This window comes from Podarcis cretensis (genome assembly GCF_951804945.1).
Source record: "Podarcis cretensis genome assembly, chromosome: 16".
Taxonomy (NCBI): Eukaryota; Metazoa; Chordata; class Lepidosauria; order Squamata; family Lacertidae; genus Podarcis; species Podarcis cretensis.
In genome coordinates this window covers 17709043-17729820 of record NC_137186.1, presented here as the reverse complement: position 1 = coordinate 17729820, position 20778 = coordinate 17709043, and the positions used below count along the sequence as shown (strand labels likewise).

Below are 20778 nucleotides of genomic sequence, written 5' to 3'. Positions count from 1 at the left end.
GCTAATGGGAGCCAGTGTCGCACAGATTCAAATTCCCACCTTGCCATGATGCTCAAGGGGTGGTGATGTTGGGATAATTGGTTTAACTTGCCTAAAGGTGCTTGTGGCAATAAAAGAGGTATTCATATGTTCTGCCCTCAGCTCCCTGGACATTAGTGGTAGACTAATGTAACAAAAGTACCAAACAATAATATAAAATACTGGACTCTCAGCCCTGTTAAATCCAAATTACGGGAAAGGCACTTCACTCACTGGAGCTTGTAATTCTCGTCTTCCAGCTGGATATTTTTGTGTGAGACCCACTGAACTTTCCTAATATCGAGCAGCTAATTTGGAGACTCTTGTTTGGGCAATGCCTACCTACCTATTAGCTGCATTAATTCTCAAATACTTGCAAAAATGTAGCCAGTTCCATTTGTGCCTCTTGCTTCTCGGGTGTGTAGGTTGCAAATTGGCACTATGTTTCCCTTTGGCCAATCAGTATAGCAGCTAGTAATGGGGTTGAGAGGAACTCTGAGAGAACTTGAACCCTAACGCTGCTAACTTAATCATTGCTGGGAGCACCTGAGGTCTTACTGATACCCTAGAGGAGGTGATTGGCATAGATGTGGTTAGGACACTGGCAGAGATGTGAAAGCCAATGGCCAATGCACTCTTGCTTTGTGGGGGATCCTTTGGGAAGCAGAACAGAAATCGCCACAACTTTGATAAAACCTGCTGTTGAGCTGAGCGATGGAAGTTGTCAAGACCACTGATCCACTTAACCCAGCTCTGCCTCTTCTGACTTTGCATTAGTGAGCTTTCTGCCTGGGTAAGGTAAAGGTAAAGGGACCCCTGACCATTAGATCCAGTTATAGCCGACTCTCGGGTTGTAGCGCTCATCTTGCTTTATTGGCCGAGGGAGCCGGTGTACAGCTTCCGGGTCATGTGGTCAGCATGACTAAGCCGCTTCTGGCGAACCAGAGCAGCGCACGGAAACGCCGTTTACTTCCCCGCCGGAGCGGTACCTATTTATCTACTTGCACTTTGACATGCTTTCGAACTGCTAGGTTGGCAGGAGCTGGGACCAAGCAACAGGAGCTCACCCTGTCGCAGGGATTCAAATCGCCGACCTTCTGATCGGCAAGTCCTAGCATCTGCCTGGGTACCTTTTTCAAAACTGCACATTCAGCTATGCCCCCCCCCAGCTCCCACACATACTCAGATCTTGGGTTGCCTCTCAGAGAGAGTTTCAGAGGGTTTTCAACGAGGGACAGGGCCTTTTCAGTGGTGGCCTCTCCACAGAATGCTCTCCCAAGCCAGGCCTGCCAGGTGCCAACATTAACACTCTTTTGGTGCCAGGTTTAGATGTACCTCTTCCCCCAGGCTTTTGAATGACTGTGACGATCTTTCTTATTGCTGTTTCTATGTTGTGCATTTTAGGGACGGGGTATTGTTTGAATTGCTAAACTTGGTGTCGGGTTTGTTTTAATTACATGTGTTGCCTAGAGACATTTTAATGAACATCCCGGAAAGGCTACCTGGCGCCAGCACTGAACATCCTTGTGACTCCAGGTAAAACCCTTTTATCTTCTCCCAGGACAGCATGTGACTAGTTCTCATGAATGTTCTGCTATTAACCAAAGAAAATGTTTCCTACTGCTAATGTTTTTTCTGGGTCTTTTTCTGGATCATTTAGCTCCTAATTTTTTGTGTGTGAGTTACTTAAAGATATATATATATATACATATATTGGCAGTAAGTAACAACAACAACAACCTTTTTAAATTTATTTTTATTTCCACAGTGGGAACAGGATGTTGAATTAGATGGGGCATTGGCCTGAATCAGCAGGCTCTTCTTATGTTCTTAAGGCTGGTCAGCACAATGTATGACAGTGGTTTCCCCCAAGATCTCAGGCAGGAGACTTTCCTAGCTTTGCTTGGAGATACCAGGAATACTAGGAAAGGAACCTGGGACCTTTTCAAAACAAAATAAAAGAAAAAAAATTCCTTCCAGTAGCACCTTAAAGACCAACTAAGTTAGTTCTAGGTATGAGCTTTCGTGTGCATGCACACTTCTTCAGTTACTTCTACCTGTAACTGGGACCTTTTGTGAGCTTAGCAACTGTTTTGCCACTGAGCTACAGCCCTTTCCCCCTGGAAACCCACCAATGTTGGCAGACATGCTCCTTTTTGTCTAATAACGTCTCTGTGTTCATTCCATTTTTATACTTTTACCTACGCCCCCATTTATACATACTTATTTATACCGTTAGCATGTTTACACAGGAATGCAGGAATGCATGCAGATCAAATAGATGAGAACTACAATAAATTAAAATCAACACATGCCTGTACCCCATCATTCTACTTACCGTTTCAGAATTGAAAAAAGGCTAATTTATCCACAAATACTTAACTTGAAATCTCTTATGGTATGTTAATTTGATATTTATCATAATTGACCATATTCCCCGCCCCCTAATCCATTAAAAAATGGATTGGTTTGAATGTGTACTATATGCACAGGCAGACATACACTATTTCCATGAACAGCAAACAATCACACAGATTTAGCCATTTTGGAACCTAGCAAGGACATTTTCAAGTTTAACAGAACTCATCTTCATGCAAGGAGTTTTTGAAGAGTTCTGTGAAAGCTGAAAACGCACGTCCTTCAATGCGAACCCTAACCAGCCCTGCGAAAGAAGCTGTTTCTTCAATTAATATATTTTATCTCTTCTCCTTTGGAAGCAATGTCAGCAACTGCCATTAACAGCTTCACTCAGAGGAGTCAATAAAGTTAAAAGGGTACATAAAAACAGAGAAGAAACTTATCTCTGCTTGGCTCAGCATGGCAACCGTGTTAAATGGGCAAGCCGCCAGCCATGGTGGTAAGGGAAACACAAACAAGCATAATCGCAAAGGTGCCCCAGATAAGGTAGATGAAATCTTGCAATCAGATCAGAGGGCAGTGGCCTGCAATTAAATTGCCCTAAGAGAGGTCTGGCAGTTGTTTGTTCTAATGGCTCGTGAGAGATGGCGCTGGGTAGGAGGAGACTGCAGCATGTATACGTGAGATAAAGATGACTGCACGTCATGTAGAGTCTTATCTGTCTCTCATTGCCCCGTCTGTGCACGGAGCAGCGGAGCAGCTGAGGTTTCATAAAGCCCTCTGCTTCCAAACAGTCCAGACTCTGAAAATTCCACGAAATGGGCTCCTTTGTCGCTCAGCACATTACAACAGGACAGAAGCGCTCCTTTGCAGACACTGCAGCCGACACACTAATGTGTCACAACACCACACAGTTTGGAAAGCTCTAAGTTAGACAATCAAAACACAAACACTGATCAGTAGGCAAGCAAAGATGGAGTGAGGAATCCCAGCCCACTTGCAAAAAATTTGATCCCAAGCAAAACCCGTCTCACGTTGCTAGGGGAGAAAGTGCCTCTGAGTTTGTGCAAAGGCTCCTTTCCCTCACTGCTTGAGGCATCTTTCATAGCTCAGGCTGCAGGATCTGCTGAGCTGCCCAGGGTCCTGACCTCACCTGCATTGCTCTAATCTGCATGGAAGAGGCACCAGTTATTGCTCCTGCTTCTCCCATGACCCCAAACCCCAGCAGGATGGGGTAACAACTGCTGTGCAGTTACAGAGCTGCTCTGTGAATCGCCGGCTCCACTTCTGCCTTCTCCCACTCCTCTGCCCCTGACATGAAAGGTCCTGGCCAGGTATCTGAAAAGACCACCCAGAGAACTCATTGATCTAACCTCCTTCCACCTCATCTTGATGCTTCATAAAAAGAATTGAGATTTAGGTGTGCAATAATCTTCTTTTTAGGGGGGAAATTTTATTGAAGTGAAGCAAACAAATAGACACAGCAAAAATAACAGAAACAACAACAAAAACAGGAAAGTATATGCGGAAGAGACAAATGATTTTTTTAGGAAAGCCAGGTTTCACCTTGCACTGTGGAGAGGGAGCCTGATCCACCTTGCCTGCTCCATCTTGCTTTCAACATATTTCCGTGATATTTCCTTTTTCAAATATGTAAAAATATTTGCTAATCCTCAACAATATTCTGCTGTGCTCATGTTCCATGTCTGCTCTGAGGATGCTGTGCAATGCTTTTCTTTCAATACCTTCTCTCTCTTTTTCTTATTTCCCTCCTGTAATTTTGTCCTGGTCTTTATAATTTTAAAACTTCAGTAAAAATTATATGAAAAGCAAACAAACCCAAAACTGCAACCAGCTTGCGAAAGCGCAGCTGGTGGGTGCTCTCGCCAGCATCTCAAAGAGCAGGAGAAGAGACTTTGGGCCAAGAGAAGATGGTAACCTTTGTACAACATGCTTTGGAGAGAGGACTCTGCCAACGGGCTTATCCGACACCACTGCTGAAATAAGCCAACACTGTTGATCCCCCTTCAGCCTAGCGGGACAGGTGGGAAAGGGCCAACAGGCCAACCAGGGTAAAGTTGAGAGGGAGTGAGGAGGTGGGAGGTAGGCTGGGGAGGGAGGGAGAATATAAGGTTGATCTAAGGGTCACCCTCAACTTGCCATGCAGACAGCTGCCAATCAGTGGTTGCCTCTGCAAAGATTGCTTGGGCAGAGCAATCTGAGTCCAGCAGGGCTGGATGAAGTTACAGACTTAGCAGCAAATCCTGATACGCTCCTCAGAAGTGTTTTTTTTAAAAAACCAAATAGGTTTGGGGGCTCAAGTCTGCTTAGTAGCCATTCTTGGGAGCACCCCGATTCCAGATTTTTGTGTTCATGGGTGAAGAGTCTGCAGACAAATGATGGTAATTGTTAAGAGATCAGAAGGATATACAGTGGTACCTTTGGTTACGTACTTAATTCGTTCTGGAGGTCCGTTCTTAACCTGAAACTGTTCTTAACCTGAAGCACCACTTTAGCTAATGGGGCCTCCCGCTGCCGCTGCACCGCCGCTGCACGATTTCTGTTCTCATCCTGAGGTAAAGTTCTTAACCTGAGGTACTATTTCTGGGTTAGCGGAGTCTGTAACCTGAAGCGTATTTAACCTGAGGTACCACTGTAATTCAGTTGTTCCCAAAGTGGGTGGTATTGCCCTCCTGGGGGGGATTACCCCGGGGGGGGGCGCTTTAAGAGGCAAGGGGGTGGCAGAGGGACACTGGAGACATTGATGACTCTCTGGCTTTGAAAAGCGAGTTCCTCTCAGCTATGTTGAATTAAAGTACATCGTTTTCATTGCATTTTGAATAAACGTGCAACTAATTGTTACTGTTTTGAATTTCATTGTGCTTTCATGTTCCTTATTGGGTTGTGCAAACTGCTGTTCTGAATGATGCTTTTCATAGGGCAAGGGGCACTGAGGATGAGTTCATGGAACCAAGGGGACGCTGGCCAGAAAAATTGGGAACCACTGATAATAATCTGTAATTGGAGAGCTGGAAAACGTGTGGAAAAGAGGATCAGGATGGTCGCGGTGGGGGTGGGGGGTGAGAGCACCTTTCCTAGGAGGAAAGCTAAAATCAGGGATAAAACAGATGTTCTTGGACTCCATCTCCCCCCTGACCTCTGGCCTTGCTGGTGAAGTCCATTTTGAAGGCCACAGGTTCCCCATCCCTATCACATGGAGACAACAGAAGAGCATGGGACGTGTTATGTAAAGGAGCCTACAGGTACTGGCATCTGTTAGAAGTGATACAACCTATGTCAAAACTCCCAGATTGCTTTGCCCACCAGACCATGCAAGGCAATTCCTCTGAACTCCATGACCAGCAACCAGAGCTAGCCATATTGTATATCAGTCTAAATAGCAGGGTTCTCTGCCAACACTAAGTAAGTCTTAAATAAGCAGCCCTGATAAAATTACATAAGATCCATGTCTGTGGCCAGTATCTCTAGAGCAGTGTGCCCCAACCTGTGCCGCCCTCCAGATGTTTTGGACCACAACTCTCATCAGCTCCAGTCAGCACTCACTGAGGATGATGGGAGTTGTAGCCCGAAACATCTGGAGGGAACCAGGTTGGGGAGTAGGGCTGCTCTAAAGTACTAGCTGCAGATATTAAGTAGTGTCCTTGCACATGTGATGAATGCACAGAATTCGCTTTGCTGAGGATTTCAGAATGTCTTTTTTCTTTAAGAACCCCAAATCTTAATTTTAAAATTGCTGGGATTGTTTCGTTTTGGGCAGTTGAAAGTTAGTTAAAGATGAATTGCACATACTTACTACGGAAATATACCGGTATTTTGTTAAGTTTCTCACAATGGGACCTGTTCTTTCCCCCCGTTTTCATTTACAAAACTCTGTACTCTGATAGTAGGCTTAAAAGCAGCCCCAGCCAGCACAGTGTTGGTGTTGTTGTAAGAAAATCATTTCTTACATTTATATCCAGGGCTTTTGTTCAGCCAGAACTCTCCGGAACTCAGTCACGGCACCTCTCAGGTGACCACCATTATAAGAGAACAAGGGAGGTGTTCATGGTGAGCACCTCTTTTTCTAGAAAAAAAAAAACATTGTTTATATCTCACTGTTTTCTCTGAAATGCTTGCAGAGAGGGAATGCGCATAACAGATTGTCATTGAATTGGCTACTCACTGTCTCGCACTGGAGCTACCTGCAAATCACAGCCTCTGGAAATCCTTATTTTTCTTTGCATTTATATGCCATAGAGCAAAGTTTAACAGCTGGCCTCCTTTTCCTGCAGCCAGTGATCAGCACCTGTGAAAATTTCAAGTTCAGGAAATCTCAAGGTCAGATACCCTGAGGCATTTATGGTCCAGGAGAACGGTTACGACTTTCATGTGACTCTCTCTTACCCTTGATGACCGAAATAAAAGTATTGCAAACAAAGGATGGTTGAGAAATTAACAGAATTTCCTAGTAAAAGATCGTTCTCAAAATGCATTCATTAATGGTAACCTCCTCCTCCTTCCTGCCCTCTCCAGTCTGCTTCTCACACCAAGGCAAAAGCATTATTGCAAGCGAGGGCTCCTTTGTGCATGTGCAGAGTGTCTTTCCTACAAGGAGAAGAACAGGGCACAACAGTCCTGCTCTGGGATACCGGGAATGTAAATCAACTGCTGCTCTGGCTTCAAAGCCCATATACTCCCAAACATATTTTCTGAGCCATGAGGCATGAGGACTAGAAACTTGGAGACCTTGTACTGCCTCATCATAATCCTGGATTTGTAGGGAATGTGGGAGAAGAAGGCAGGAGAGAAGGCAGACAATAGAGTGACACAGAGGGAAACGGTGATTTTAAACAACAGCAGATATTTTAATAAAGCTGGGGTGGAAGGACACAGAGGAAAACGTTAGTTTTAAACAGCAGCGGATCTCTGAGTAAAGAGGAAGGGAAGACACAGAAGTGGGGAGGAAGCATCGACATGGAGGGTAAAAGCAGGAGTGCCGCAGACGAGAACAGAGAAGTAGAATCAGCAATGGGGATGGGACGGAAAAAAGCCAGTTTAGGAGTTATATGGGGTGGGAAGGGGAAGCTTCAAGGGGGTTAATGCAGGGGTTGGCAAGTAGAGTGGAGAGGGTCAAAGCCCCTAGGATGTGTGTGTGTGTGTGTCTCTGTGAGTGTACTAGATTATCAGGAAGCTGTTTTCTATGCCCAACACCATAATATTCTAGCTCTCTTGCAGAATCACATCATCTGTATAGTTTCAGGAAAAGCCAACTGCCTTATAACTCAGCTGAGAATAGACCACGGGTCCAGTTGCCAGGTGAACTCAGTGGGGCCCCCTCTTTTTTTAAGAGCTTACATGGTCATTTCATAGGTAAAGGTAAAGGGACCCCTGACCATTAGGTCCAGTCGTGACCGACTCTGGGATTGCGGCGCTCATCTCACTTTACTGGCTGGCTTCTGGGTCATGTGGCCAGCATGACTAAGCCACTTCTGGCGAACCAGAGCAGCGCACGGAAACGCCATTTACCTTCCCGCCGGAGCAGTACCTATTTATCTACTTGCACTTTGATGTGCTTTCGAACTGCTAGGTTGGCAGGAGCAGGGACTGAGCAATGGGAGCTCACCCCGTCGCGGGGATTCGAACCGCCCACCTTCTGATCAGCAAGTCCTAGGCTCTGTGGTTTAACCCTAGGCTCTGTGGTTTAACCCACAGCGCCACCCGTGTCCCTTGGTGATTTCATACCTCCCTCCCAAAAAAGGTTCACAAGGCAAGCCAGGAGGAGTATGTTGGTTCTCCCCTCCCCAGCAAGACACAGAGTGGATATTTTTGAAGCTTGATCACTCAGCACACAGAAGCCTCTCACAATCCAGTGGCGGCTGTTTACACATACCAGCTGTCTGGGAAGGGGGATTTTAATTTATACACAGGCACGGATATGTATCCAGATATCTTTCCTGGAAGTTGTTTACCACCCTGGAGGCATCAGGGAGATCTGGGGAGGACACGAACCCACCGCCCTACAAGGAGATGGAGTTGAGAGCTCCCTGCCTAACTGGGGACTGAAAGTGAGGAAGAAATAGCCTTGGTGGTGAAGGGGCATGGCAAGATCCTGGCTTGTTGCTGTAGCAATGGAAGGGCAGTGAAGGGCTTGGCTTGACTTTGGGCTTGTCAAGGCAGATTCCACCTCAGCAGTCATAGCAAAGAGTATGTATCCGAGCCCAAAGGAGGCAAAACTAAGAGTGGAGAGTGTAAAATTATTATTTATTATGGAAATTTTATTTATAAAATTATTTGTTTCTTATTTGCTTTTTGCATTTATATCCCTCCATTTTTTGCGTATCCCCTCTTCCTCAATGACTCCCCACAATGACCCTGTGAGGTAGGCTAGGCTGTGTGAGTCAGTAATTGGCTCAAGGCCTCCCAGTGAGCGACATGGTCAAGTAGGGCTTTGTTTTGGTTTTGTTGTTTGGTAAATATTTCTTATTCTATTTTATAATGCATATAAAACAGAGAGGACAGTTATAAAAATAGGTGAAAATGAAAAATGAAAACCAAACTATAGAATAGGCACATAGAATAAGTGCAGTTGCACATGTGTTAGAATAACCAAATAAAGAATATTAGCCTTATCTAATCATCAAGTATAATTCCAGATTTTCCAAGCGAAGTGGGGATTTGAACCCCGGTTTCTCCCAGGTCCTACTTTGAACCTTCTAACCCCTTGGTTCCCAACATGGGGCACATGCCCCACAGGAGGGCTATTTGATTTTTAAGGGGGGGGCGAGAATGAGTTATTAACAGTGAATGGCCTTTTAAGCTTCCTCCATGTGAATAGGAGTTCACTTTTTGAATAATAAGAATTATATGTCATGGGGGGGGCATCAGGATTTTAGAGATGCTTAGGTGGGGCATGGCCAAAAAAAGGTTGGGAAACACTGCTCTAACCACTACACCAGATGGTTTTACTTCATGGCAGTTGGTTTAATGATTAAGGGCCAAGGAGATGCCTGGAAGATTCCTCATCACTGATGGGATAAGAGCTACTTCATGCCTTCAAAATGTCTCTTATCTACTAGGCCCAATCTGTATTTTCTGGCTCCTGTCATTACTAGCAGAACAATGTTCCTATTTTGAGGAGAAAAACTTCCACAGAGTCCAGTGGGGTTTACTCAAGACCGGAGCTGGCTTGCGTAAAATTCCAGAAAGAATTACATACCCAGGAACAAAAAGAGTGGCAAGAGGCATAAATTTGATGGAAGTCTTCCAGATACTATCTGATGTCAGTTCAAGACAAGCAATTGCAGAGGAAAATGTTGTGTTCAAAAGGAAGCAGAGAACAGCCAGAGAGAGACAGTGGTGGTGCAATGGTTAGAGTGTCAAATCTCCACTTGGCCATGGATCTCACTAGGTCACCTGGGGAGCCAGTCACTATCTCTCAGCCTAACCTACCTCACAAGGTGGTTGTGGGGATTTTAAAAAGAGGGGAGATTTATATATGCCACCTTGAGCTCCTTGAAGGAAAAGTGTAATAAATAAAATAAATTAATAACATCTGCTCTATATTTTGGAAAGTGGTTTGTCTCTGTGTGTGTCTGTCCGTTTGTTCTCTATACTTTTGAACACTTCTCAAGATAATATCACCAAATTCAGCACAAAGATTCCCAAGGTGGGGGCAGTGGTGTTGGGCGCCACTTTGAAACAAGATGGCAGACTGAAACATGACTTTGGCATGACTTCACCTGGCTATTGGTGTGATGGGTCCCAACTCACAAATTACACTATCCACTTAAAAGCACAATTTTTTGGTTTCTAAAAATTTGCCAGGCAGTACCAGGCACCCCTTGTTCATAAATAAACAGTTGGCAGCAGCATTCACAAACCTCTTCAGATGTTTAGGACTACCACTCCCATCAGCCCCAAGCAGGATGGCCAATCCGGAGAGATCTTGGGGGTTGTAGTCCAGCAACAACTGGAGGACCACAGTCTCCACACCTGCTGTGCCAGTGAAACCAGATGGGAGTGTTCTACAAAAAACATTTCACTGATTTTCTGTCCCATGAGAAATATTAACAGCAAACAGGCAAAATTTTACTTTTAAAATAAAGAAGAATGTGTTTATGGGCAAAATTTAGCAAGGAATAACATGAAGGCTAAATTTAAATTTTATTTTAAAAATTATTTTATTCTTAAGTAAATTTAATTTTTTTTATATTGCCCCAATAAAAACTTGTACCTTGATACTGAATAAGCCTTCTCTCTATCTTTTGGAAAAACAAATCTCATGAAACTCCCTCTTTAAAAAAACGAGCAGCCCCAGGTGGCTATAATGCCATCTTATTTCCCCCCCTAACTTTGTTTATTATTATTATTCAACATGCCCCTATTTTGTTTAACATCTTTTTATTGATTGATTTCATTTATATCCCACCCTTTTGTCCAAGGAGCTCAAGGTGGCACAATGCTTCCCCCACCCTCATTTAATCCTCACAACGCCCCTGTGAGGTAGGTTAGGCTGAGAGGCAGTGACTGGCCTCCGAGGTCACCCAGTGAACTTCATGGCCAAGTGGGGATTTGAACCCTGGTCTCTGAGGTCTTGGTCCGACACTCCAACCACAACACCACACTGACTCTCCAGATGAAGTTTTGGAGAACTCAGGAGCTCGCCAGATTGGTCTTAATCAAGGTTTTGCTCAATTGAGGACCTGAAGTCCCTGCCCCCACCTTATAGACCAACATTTTCTTATATAAGCTTATAAGCACGCTGAAGATAGACAGAATTACTGCAACGAAAGTTTGCTCAGGGTAGAAGCTTACCTCATCAGGTGAACTCTAGTCCAAAAAGTTTATGCTATAACAAATCTGTTTGTCTTCAAAACGCCACAAGACACTTCTGTTGTGTACACACAGAGACATTTTATTTTAGAATAAATGGAGACTGAACACTTGTTTTCTTCTATAGAGTCTGCACACAATGTAATAAATATAACAATAATAATTTTTTATTTATACCCCGCCCTTCCCGGTTCAAAAACTGGGCTCAGGGTGGCTAACAACAAATTTAAAACACTTAATTATAAAAGCAGCATAAAATACAGTATGAAAACATGAATAACAATAAAATTCAAAAATCAATTTAGGGGAAATAAGCATTGGATAATCCCCAGGGCTAGCTGGCTGAATTGGTCCTACTTGGGCCAGCGAGGAGGCCAGGGAAGAATTAGCTGTGGGGTCTCAGAGCGCGTGATCTATTACATTTTTTTTGTCCCTAGCTGCCTAAAAACACTAACCTATTTGTAGCACAAAAAATACAGTTTCCCTCAATCTAGAACAGTTCATGCCTGTCCTCAACCATCCTCCTTCATTAGAGGTTTTAAAATGGATGTTGGATGGTCGCCTGTCAGGGATTCTTTAGCTGCGATTCCTGCACTGCAGGGGGTTGGACTAGATGGCCTCTGGGAGCCCTGCCAACTCGACAGTTCTATGATTCAACCAGCTGCGTTCGCCCTAGATTGAGTTGAGAGCCTGCAGTGGGTGTGGTTACTCGATAGGCAGTTGATAACGCTCCCCTTTATTAGTTCGCCCATGTCTTTCTCTCCCTGGACATGCACCAGGTGAATGAAGGACGTGGTGATTGTGATCTTGGTATTTGCCCACCCACAAGGTAATTGGGTGGGTGTGGAGAGACGCTCATCTGCTGCCTTGCTTGTTTTTGCGGTCACAGGCTAATACGACTATTGGCTACCAATCTGGGAGCTTATGAAAGATCACCTAGTAATTAGCTGATGGATCAAGGCAATGCTTAATTGTCCACCCATCAGTAAAAATTTGGACACTAGAAAGAAATCCTGGCAGTACCGAGTACAGTGGTACCTCGGGTTACATACGCTTCAGGTTACAGACTCTGCTAACCCAGAAATAGTGCTTCAAGTTAAGAACTTTGCTTCAGGATGAGAACAAAAATCGTGATCTGGTGGCGCAGTGGCAGCGGGAGGCCCCATTAGCTAAAGTGGTGCTTCAGGTTAAGAACAGTTTCAGGTTAAGTACGGACCTCCAGAACGAATTAAGTACTTAACCCGAGGTACCACTGTATGCAAGCTTTGGGGCTATCACAGAGCTCTTTATCAAGACAGAGCAAGGGCACTCGAAAGCTTTCCCATTGCTATATCATAACAGCTGGTCCAACCTTAAAAAGAGATGTTGTCATCTTTATCTCTTCTGGAAATCAAAGCACTGGCCACTGTATACTAAACTTATCAGCCCAGAAATTCCCACTTGCTTTATTTTGGACTTTTCTTTAAAAACAAATGACTCAAAAGGCATATAACTTTCCTGCTTGTTTTGTTTTTCAGGAAATGTAGGGCAAATGACGCCCTTGGTTATTGACATTAAACAGTGCCCTACTTAAGCCCAGAAGAGTCAGCAACAATGGCAGCCAAGGATTGAAGGAAGCCTCATTGGACAGAGAGGGATTTACTTCTGAGTAAACATGCGCAGGGTTGTCTCCAGGGAAAGGCTAAAATCTCAGGGCGGTGCCGGATTAAATCCTGTGGAGGCTCCTAGGCAGTCAAAATCAGGGGGTGGGGCCCTTGCAAATTAACGCCTAATGTGTTTTTGCAATATTCTTCCAAGATCAAATCAATATTATTTTGATCCCTTGTTGTGGGGCTCCTTCTTTGGCAATCACTCATAGCAGAGTAAGATTGTCTTCCGTGAATATGGTCTTAATGGTGTGTCCATAAGTGACTATGGAGGCCAATTCTGGACCCACACATCCTTCAGTAGTGGGGACATAGGTTTCCGGGCAGGAACTGTGGGGCCCATAGGCTGGTACCTACTCTGCCTATTTGGTAATTTGGCACAGGTGAAGAGTAAAAAATCAGGTAAAAGGTAAAGGGACCCCTGACCATTAGGTCCAGTCGCAGATGACTCTGGGCTTGTGGTGCTCATCTCGCTTTACTGGCTGAGGGAGCCGGCGTACAGCTTCCGGGTCATGTGGCCAGCATGACTAAGCCACTTCTGGCGAACCAGAGCAGCGCACAGAAATGCCGTTTACCTTCCCACCGGAGTGGTACCTATTTATCTACTTGCACTTTGACGTGCTTTCGAACTGCTAGGTTGGCAGGAGCAGGGACTGAGCAACAGGAGCTCACCTCGTCGCGGGGATTCGAACTGCCAACCTTCTGATCAGCAAGCCCTAGGCTCTGTGGTTTAACCCACAGTGCCACTGTGGAGGAAGCTATTGATCAGCTTTTACTTTTTGCTCTGCCCCCAGTGCTATCATCTCTCTCTCTCTCTCTCTCTCTCTCTCTCTCTCTCTCTCTCTCTCGTCATTTATTTCATCCATATGCCACATTTTCTTCCAAGGAGCTCAAGGTGGGCATACACGGCTCTCTACATCATTGGGTGATGCTTTTCAACCTAACCTACCCTGCATGTTCCCCCCACCCCCAAAGTAGCTGATTGCAATTCGAAAGAGGAACCGCCGCTAAAGGTCCATACATAAATTCCACTTTTATTTCTTGTAAGCAAATCCTTCAGACTTACTGTACCTGACTCAGATAACTCTGACGGAAATGGGTATGGAAAAAATAGCTAGTGTTTGTTTATTTGTCCAGATGCCCAGAACAGAAATCATTCCAGCGAATATTGACTGCTGTTGCTGCTTTCTGACTGAAAACAAAACATGTTTATGTATCCACCCCCCCCTGCCCCCATTGCATTGTGTTTCCTTTGCACTGAAATGAATGCTGTGGAATAACATAATGACAACATAGTGCATAACTTATTTAAGTTATGCACACACACACACACACAGCAACACCAACCCTAGGCTCTGACCTGACCCAGAGAGTACCTCACTTGGCCTTGAATCATGTTTTTTTGGGAGGAGCTATTGTTTAATTAGGGCTAATTTGGTCCATCATGTTGATTCAAAATGGCAGCTGATGGTTGAACTTTGACATAAAAAACACCCCACCTCAGGAACCCTCTTGCCAATTTTGAAATCTGTGCAATTTTGACCCCTTACACCAAAAATCATGTAAAGTCACACTAAAGTCACGTTTCAGTCCACCATCTTGATTCAAGATGGTGCTTGGAGTGAAGATGTTGATGAAAATTGCTGCTGCCTCCATCTCAGGTAGCCTTGTGCCGGATTTGGCGGTGATATCTCAAGAGGCATCCAAACCTATGGAGAACAAACAGACATACAGACAGACAAACCACTTTCTCAAATATATGGTAGATTCCAGCAACTTTTTGTTCTGCAAGTTTCCCCATTCACTAGGATGGTCCATTTTGACTAAATTGTGGAACTGCATGATTTCCGGCACCTGCAGACTTTGGTGAGATTCATGAGGAAAACCTAAAGGCATCAACAAACTCTTTCTGCTTACCAAACTGTACATCTTTTGCACGTACAGGACTGTCTAAGGCAAAGATTATATCAATGAAGTAGACAAAATCCTGAAGGTTGCCTTTTCATGTTAAGAGAACCTAGCCTCTGGTCCCATCTTCTCTTTTTTTGATACACAGTGTTTTTGTTGGGGGACGCATACCTCTAAACAGTTTGTGAATCTTTGTACTTTTGTGCATTTACTGTATTTATTTTCCCTGATTTGAATTATAAAATGATGATTTTCTTGAGTCAAAATGAGAGTACTCCTAAACATTTTTAAGGGAAAAAAAAAACACTGGATACACTACACAGTTTGTTGCAACACTCAGACCAAACCCCACATGCAAAAGAAGGAAAGTGTTTTCCCCACATGATGACGGGTCTCCAAAATCAAGGTCTTCTCACTGTTCAGGACTGTTTTTAGCATATGTGCCGCCAGGGTGCAAAGATCCGCCCAGCGCCCCCAAATTAACTTTTATGATGCTTATGTCACTATTATCATTTGATAACTAGAGCTCACACCTGTGTGGCTCCAAAAGGATTTGTGTGTGTGTGTTTTTGTTTAAAACCAGCTTTTCTAAAGAAGACAAAGAACACATTGGGAGTCGGTGTAATGACTCCACACATGTGCTTATGGTCGTAGGGAGGTGTCAGAAAGATGAGATGGGTGGGCATTGTGAGCATGCGTGGCAGAGCTATCTTGGGCAGCCGTTCATTGTGGGAGCAACCTTATTTCTAGAGCAGCTGGGAGGGCTCTTGTGAGAGCGCATATACGAGTTCTTCTTGGGAAGGTTCTGGAGCCTATGCATGCTCCCGTCATTAGATAGGCGCATTCTCTTTCTGTCTGTCTCTCCCTCTTTCCTGTCACTCCCCCTCCTCCCGGCTTCGGTGAGCGAAACTTTCCAGAGAGGTCCTCTGAACCCGTTGCTGGATAGCAGCTCAATATAATACACTTAGGCAGCTTCAGTGGCGGCCGCCTGGTGCCCCCCAGAATTCGGCGCCCGGGTGCCCTGCACCCCTTGCCCTCCCTGGTAAAGACGGCCCTGTCACTGTTCCTGCTCACAGAGCATCAAAGCAGTAAGCTGGGGAATAAAGTCTGTAAACAGCTAATGCATTCCTAGAGTTGTTGTTTTTAAAAATTGTTTTAATGGCATAGGTTTTTTTAAAACTCATGAATCAGGATGCAAACAAGAGTCAGTGGTGGTGCAATGGTTAGCATGTTGGACTAGGGCCTGGGAGAGGCCATGAAGCTCCCTGGGTGACCTTGGGCCAGTCACTATTCCTCTCAGCCTAACCTACTTCACAGGGTTGTTACGGGAATCAAGTGAGATGGAGGAGACCCACACGCGCCCTCTGGAGAGAAAAAAAAAGGTGGGATAAAAATGCAACAAATAAGTAAATAAATTGGGATGAATGCTCACAAGGACAAGGTTGTCTGGGGGTGCCACTTTTACCATTTTGCTTCATAAGAGGCTGCACAGGGTGCACCAGAGTGAGGTGGCAATAAAATAAAATGCAGAATAAAGTAGGCAGGTGATAGCTATAAAGAAAATTGGAGAGCACATGTGTCGTGGCGCAGAGTCAGAGTTAATATTAGTTGTTTTCCTGCAGCCTTTTTTCCTGTCACCAGGCCAACTAGGATAAAGGTTGCACATTGTCTTTCCTCATGAGCACTCAATCACTGAAGACTTTCCAACTGTGTGACCATGCCCTTCCTCAGTCCTCAGAGCCCTTGTTGAAAGGCGAAGGTCCTTTCCCCTTCCCTGTCTCATGGCACGATTCATAACAAATTCCCTCGGGGGGGGGGGAAGCTTTCGTGTGCAAAAGTTTTTTCTAGAAGTTGCTGCTCCATCTTTCATCTCATATTATTCCCATAATTAAAAGACCCCTGTGATGTCCAGCTGTCCCAACTGACCAGGGAACCAAGTGACAGCCGCCCGCCTATGCCTCCTGTCCCTGGTAAACTACTCTTAAAATTATGTCTGTGTGAGTTTTCTAGTGGTGCCAGCCTAGTTCCCACCCTAACGTAGCCAGTAATTACTTTTCTGAATGCGAAGCTTCCCCAACCCGGTGCCCTCCAAATATTTGGTTACAGATTCCATAGCTTCAGCTCGGCCATGTTAGACCAGAACTCCCATCAGCCCCAGTGAGCATGGCTGTTTGGTGCTCCATCTGCTGTCAGTGGCAGCTGTAGTTTTCAAAATATCTGGCGGGCCCTTGGTTGGGGAAGGTGTCAGAATAGAGTAATTGCTTTGGAAGACGATAATCAGGCATCCAAACAACAGGACCAGTCCAATGAAGTTGATGTTGAAGAATCATTGCTTTGACACTGGTGATCTTTGCTTCTTCCAGTACACTGGCATTAGTTCACCTGTCTTCCCAAGTGATGTGTAAAGGTTTTAGGAAACACCATTGATGGAATCTTTCGAGGAGTTGGAGATGGTGTTTACAAGTGGTTCATGTTTCACAAGCATACTGTAAGGTTGGTAGTACAATAGCTTTGAAAACAAGCGTTTTGGTTTCCCTGCAAATGTCCCGAACCTCAAAAACTCTGCACTTCAATTGGGAGAAAGCTGCACACACAGAGCTCAGGCAATGCTTGTAGAAAGATAACCCTTGTAGAAAGATAACTGCCCAGGTAGGAGAAGTGATTGATGCTATTATTATTATTATTATTATTATTATTATTATTATTATTATTATTATTACCCCACTCATCTGGCTGGGTTTCCAGTGTTACACAATTGAGTTGCATTTGTGGTGCTGCAGAAGGGTTGTTTTGTGCTTGTTGGTGCAGCACTTTGGTTTTTTGGATGTTCAGCGACAGGCCAAGCTTTTCGTAAGCTTCTGCAAAGACATTTGGGATGATTTGGAGGTCATCCTCTGTGTGTACACACACTACGTTGTCATCAACATATTGAAGCTCTATGATGGAAGTTATGGTGACCTTACTCTTTGCTTTCAGCATACTCAGATTAAAGAGCTTTCCATCTGTTTGATATATGATTTCTACTCCGGTGGTGAGTTTCCCTTCGACAAAGTGTAGGATCATGGCAATGAAAATAATGAATAGAGTTGGGGCAATAACACAACCTGTTTAGCACCTGATCCCACTGTGAATGGTTCACTTTGAGAGCCATTGTTATCTGCGATTGTTGCTGTCATATTATCATGGATGAGCTGAAAGATGTTCACAAATTTATCTGGGCAGCCAATTTTCGGAAGGACGGTCCACAGGGCATTACAATTTACAGTGTCAAAGGCCTTAGTCAGGTCAATAAACGCCATATACAGAGGTTGGTTTTGCTCTCTGCATTTTTCTTGAAGCTGTCGAGTAGTGAAAATCATATCCACTGTCCAGTGGCGGACAAACCCTCTCCGGCACCCGGGGCTGCGCAGCCTGTACGGGATGCCGCACATGCGCAGTCTGTATGGCTGCCGCTCATGCGCGGTGGCTGTACAAGCCCATACGGTCACTATGCGAGAGGCAGTCCATATGCATGGTGCGCAAGAGTGGCAGTCCGTACGGATGCCCGTACAGACGGCGCACAAGTGGTGCCCATACGGACTGTGGGCGCCCTCGGCTGCTCTACAGCTGGGGGCAGCTCTACAGCTCTACAGCAGCTCATGGGGTGGGAAGGTTTAACTCTTTCCTTCCCAACTATGGAAAGGAACACACACACACACACACACACACACACACACACACACACACGGATCCTATTAGTGCTGGGGAGAGGGACATCCTTAATATTCCAGATTCCCTTCCAGGGTATACACGGTAGCTAATAGGCAGGGGCCAGATTGTCACCCCTCCCAGAGTGGCACCTGGGGCAGACCACCCCCTCCGCCCCCTTCCTATGCCACTGCCACTGTTTCCCTAGAGAAGGTCGAAAACCATTTTGGAATTCAGGAAGGATAGCCTCAGATATTGTCAGGAGACGATTTGCTAAGATCCTTACAAGAATTTTGCCAACCGCTGCTAATAAAGAGATGCCTTGATAGTTTCCACAATCCATTCTATCACCATTTTTTAAAGAGACTGATAATTTTGGTCTGCTGGGATCTCCTCTCTCTCCTAGATTTTTTCAATGAGCCTGTGAAGCTGTTGTGTAAGTTCAATTCTGCCCACTCTGAAGACTTCGGCAGGTATCCCATCAGGTCTGTTGGCTTTGTTGTTTTTCATTTGGTTAATAGCCGTACACAACTCTCCCAGATTTGGAGATACTGCAAGCTCATCTCTAACTTGTTTTTGCAGAATTTCTGAGAGGACCTCAGCAGGTACAGGGAGTTGTGGTTAAGAAGATGCTGGTAATGTTCTTTCCAGCGCAGTGCAATAGCTTCTTTTCTTTTAGAAGTGTGGCACCATTTGTTGAGCACAGGGGGCATAGGCCATGATCCATTGGCCCATAGATGGTCTTTGTGGCTTTAAAGAAACTGTGTGTCATGAGTGTTGGCTAAGTGCTGGATCTGTTGAGCTTTTTTTAATCCACCACATGTTCTTTAGTTCTCTGCTTCTTCTTTGAAAAATCAGCCTTAGTGTTGGCATAGGTTCTTTTCTTAGTGGCACAGTTTCTATCTCTTTGCCAGATCTGAAATGCTGGTGTTCAACAAAAGAGGTTTAAAGACTCTCTCGAGGCAAATAAAAAAAAATGTAGTATAAGCACCCACAATTGGGAAACACTGGCCTGCGAGTGCTCCAGTTGGAGAACAGCCTTTACCAAAGGTGTCATGGACTTTGAAGATGCTTGAACTCAGGAGGAAAGGGAGAAATATTCTAAGAGGAAGGCATATTTGGCAAACCCTCACCGTGATCAACTCCCACCCAGAAACCTATGTCCCCACTGTGGAAGGGCATGTGGATCCAGAATTGGCCTCCACAGTCACTTACGGACTCACTGTTAAGACTGTGTTCATGGAAGACAATCTTATTTGGCTATGAGGGATCGCTAAAGAAGAAGAAAGGGGAGGGTGCCACAAATGCATTGTTTGCAACCAGATCCGTTATTGGTGGTGGGATTGACACCAGGGACATGATTTTTGTCAGGACCACAGCACATGGGGTGGGGAGGTTTAACTCTTTCCTTCCCAACTATGGAAAGGAACACACACAAACACACACAGAGATCCTATTAGTGCTGGCGAGAGGAACATCCCTAATATTCCAGATTCCCTTCCAGGGTATAAAAGGTAAAGGTAAAGGTACCCCTGCCCGTACGGGCCAGTCTTGACAGACTCTGGGGTCGTGCACCCATCTCACTCAAGAGGCCAGGGGCCAGCGCTGTCCGGAGACACTTCCGGGTCACGTGGCCAGCGTGACATCGCTGCTCTGGCGAGCCAGAGCCGCACACGGAAACGCCGTTTACCTTCCCGCCAGTAAGCGGTCCCTATTTATCTACTTGCACCCGGAGGTGCTTTCGAACTGCTAGGTTGGCAGGCGCTGGGACCGAGCAGCGGGAGCGCACCCCACCGCAGGGATTCGAACCGCCGACCTTTCGATCGGCAAGCCCTAGGCGCTGAGGCTTTAACCCACAGCGCCACCTGCGTCCCTCCTCTTCCAGGGTATACGTGGTAGCTAATAGCTTTGGAGGTGGACATTTTTGTGGAGAACACAGTGGGTAAGAAAAAAAGGGTTAAGCCAGATGCACCCCATTGGGGGGGGGAGTTCCTCATCTTAGGGGCCTTTACAGAGAAGGCCCTCCACCTCCTGAACCTCTGAGGGCGGGAGGACTACCAAGAGGGCTCCCTCTGCCGATTTGGGCACCCAGGAGAGGCTGTAGGGAAGGAGGGCGTCTTTCAGGCATAAAATACCCTCCAACATTTCTATGATGAAAATAGGGACGTCCTATTCCATAATAATAAATTCACTATTCATTTCCCACCCATCTGACTGGGTTGCCCCAGCCACTCTGGGTGGCTCCCAACATATATAAAAACAAAATAAAACATTTAACATTAAAAAAAAAACTTCCCTATACAGTGCTGCCTTCAGGTGGCTCGGGAAT

At 45.2% G+C, this 20778-nt stretch overlaps 1 protein-coding gene and 2 long non-coding RNA genes across 3 annotated transcripts in view; 1 reads left to right on the top strand and 2 right to left on the bottom strand.

Annotated features, from left to right (window-relative positions):
- The window catches only part of LOC307204982 (ras-related and estrogen-regulated growth inhibitor-like protein), a 226159-nt gene that overhangs the window by 48741 nt on the left and 156640 nt on the right, over positions 1-20778 (bottom strand). The window lies entirely within an intron of this gene.
- On the bottom strand, positions 1263-4456 carry LOC307205275. Its single transcript, XR_013833968.1, has 3 exons — positions 3943-4456; positions 2089-3301; positions 1263-1959 (listed from the first exon to the last, which is right to left on the bottom strand). It is a non-coding gene; the product is annotated as an uncharacterized lncRNA (long non-coding RNA).
- On the top strand, positions 4505-6814 carry LOC307205103. The gene is made up of 3 exons (XR_013833869.1): positions 4505-4952; positions 6357-6406; positions 6516-6814. It is a non-coding gene; the product is annotated as an uncharacterized lncRNA (long non-coding RNA).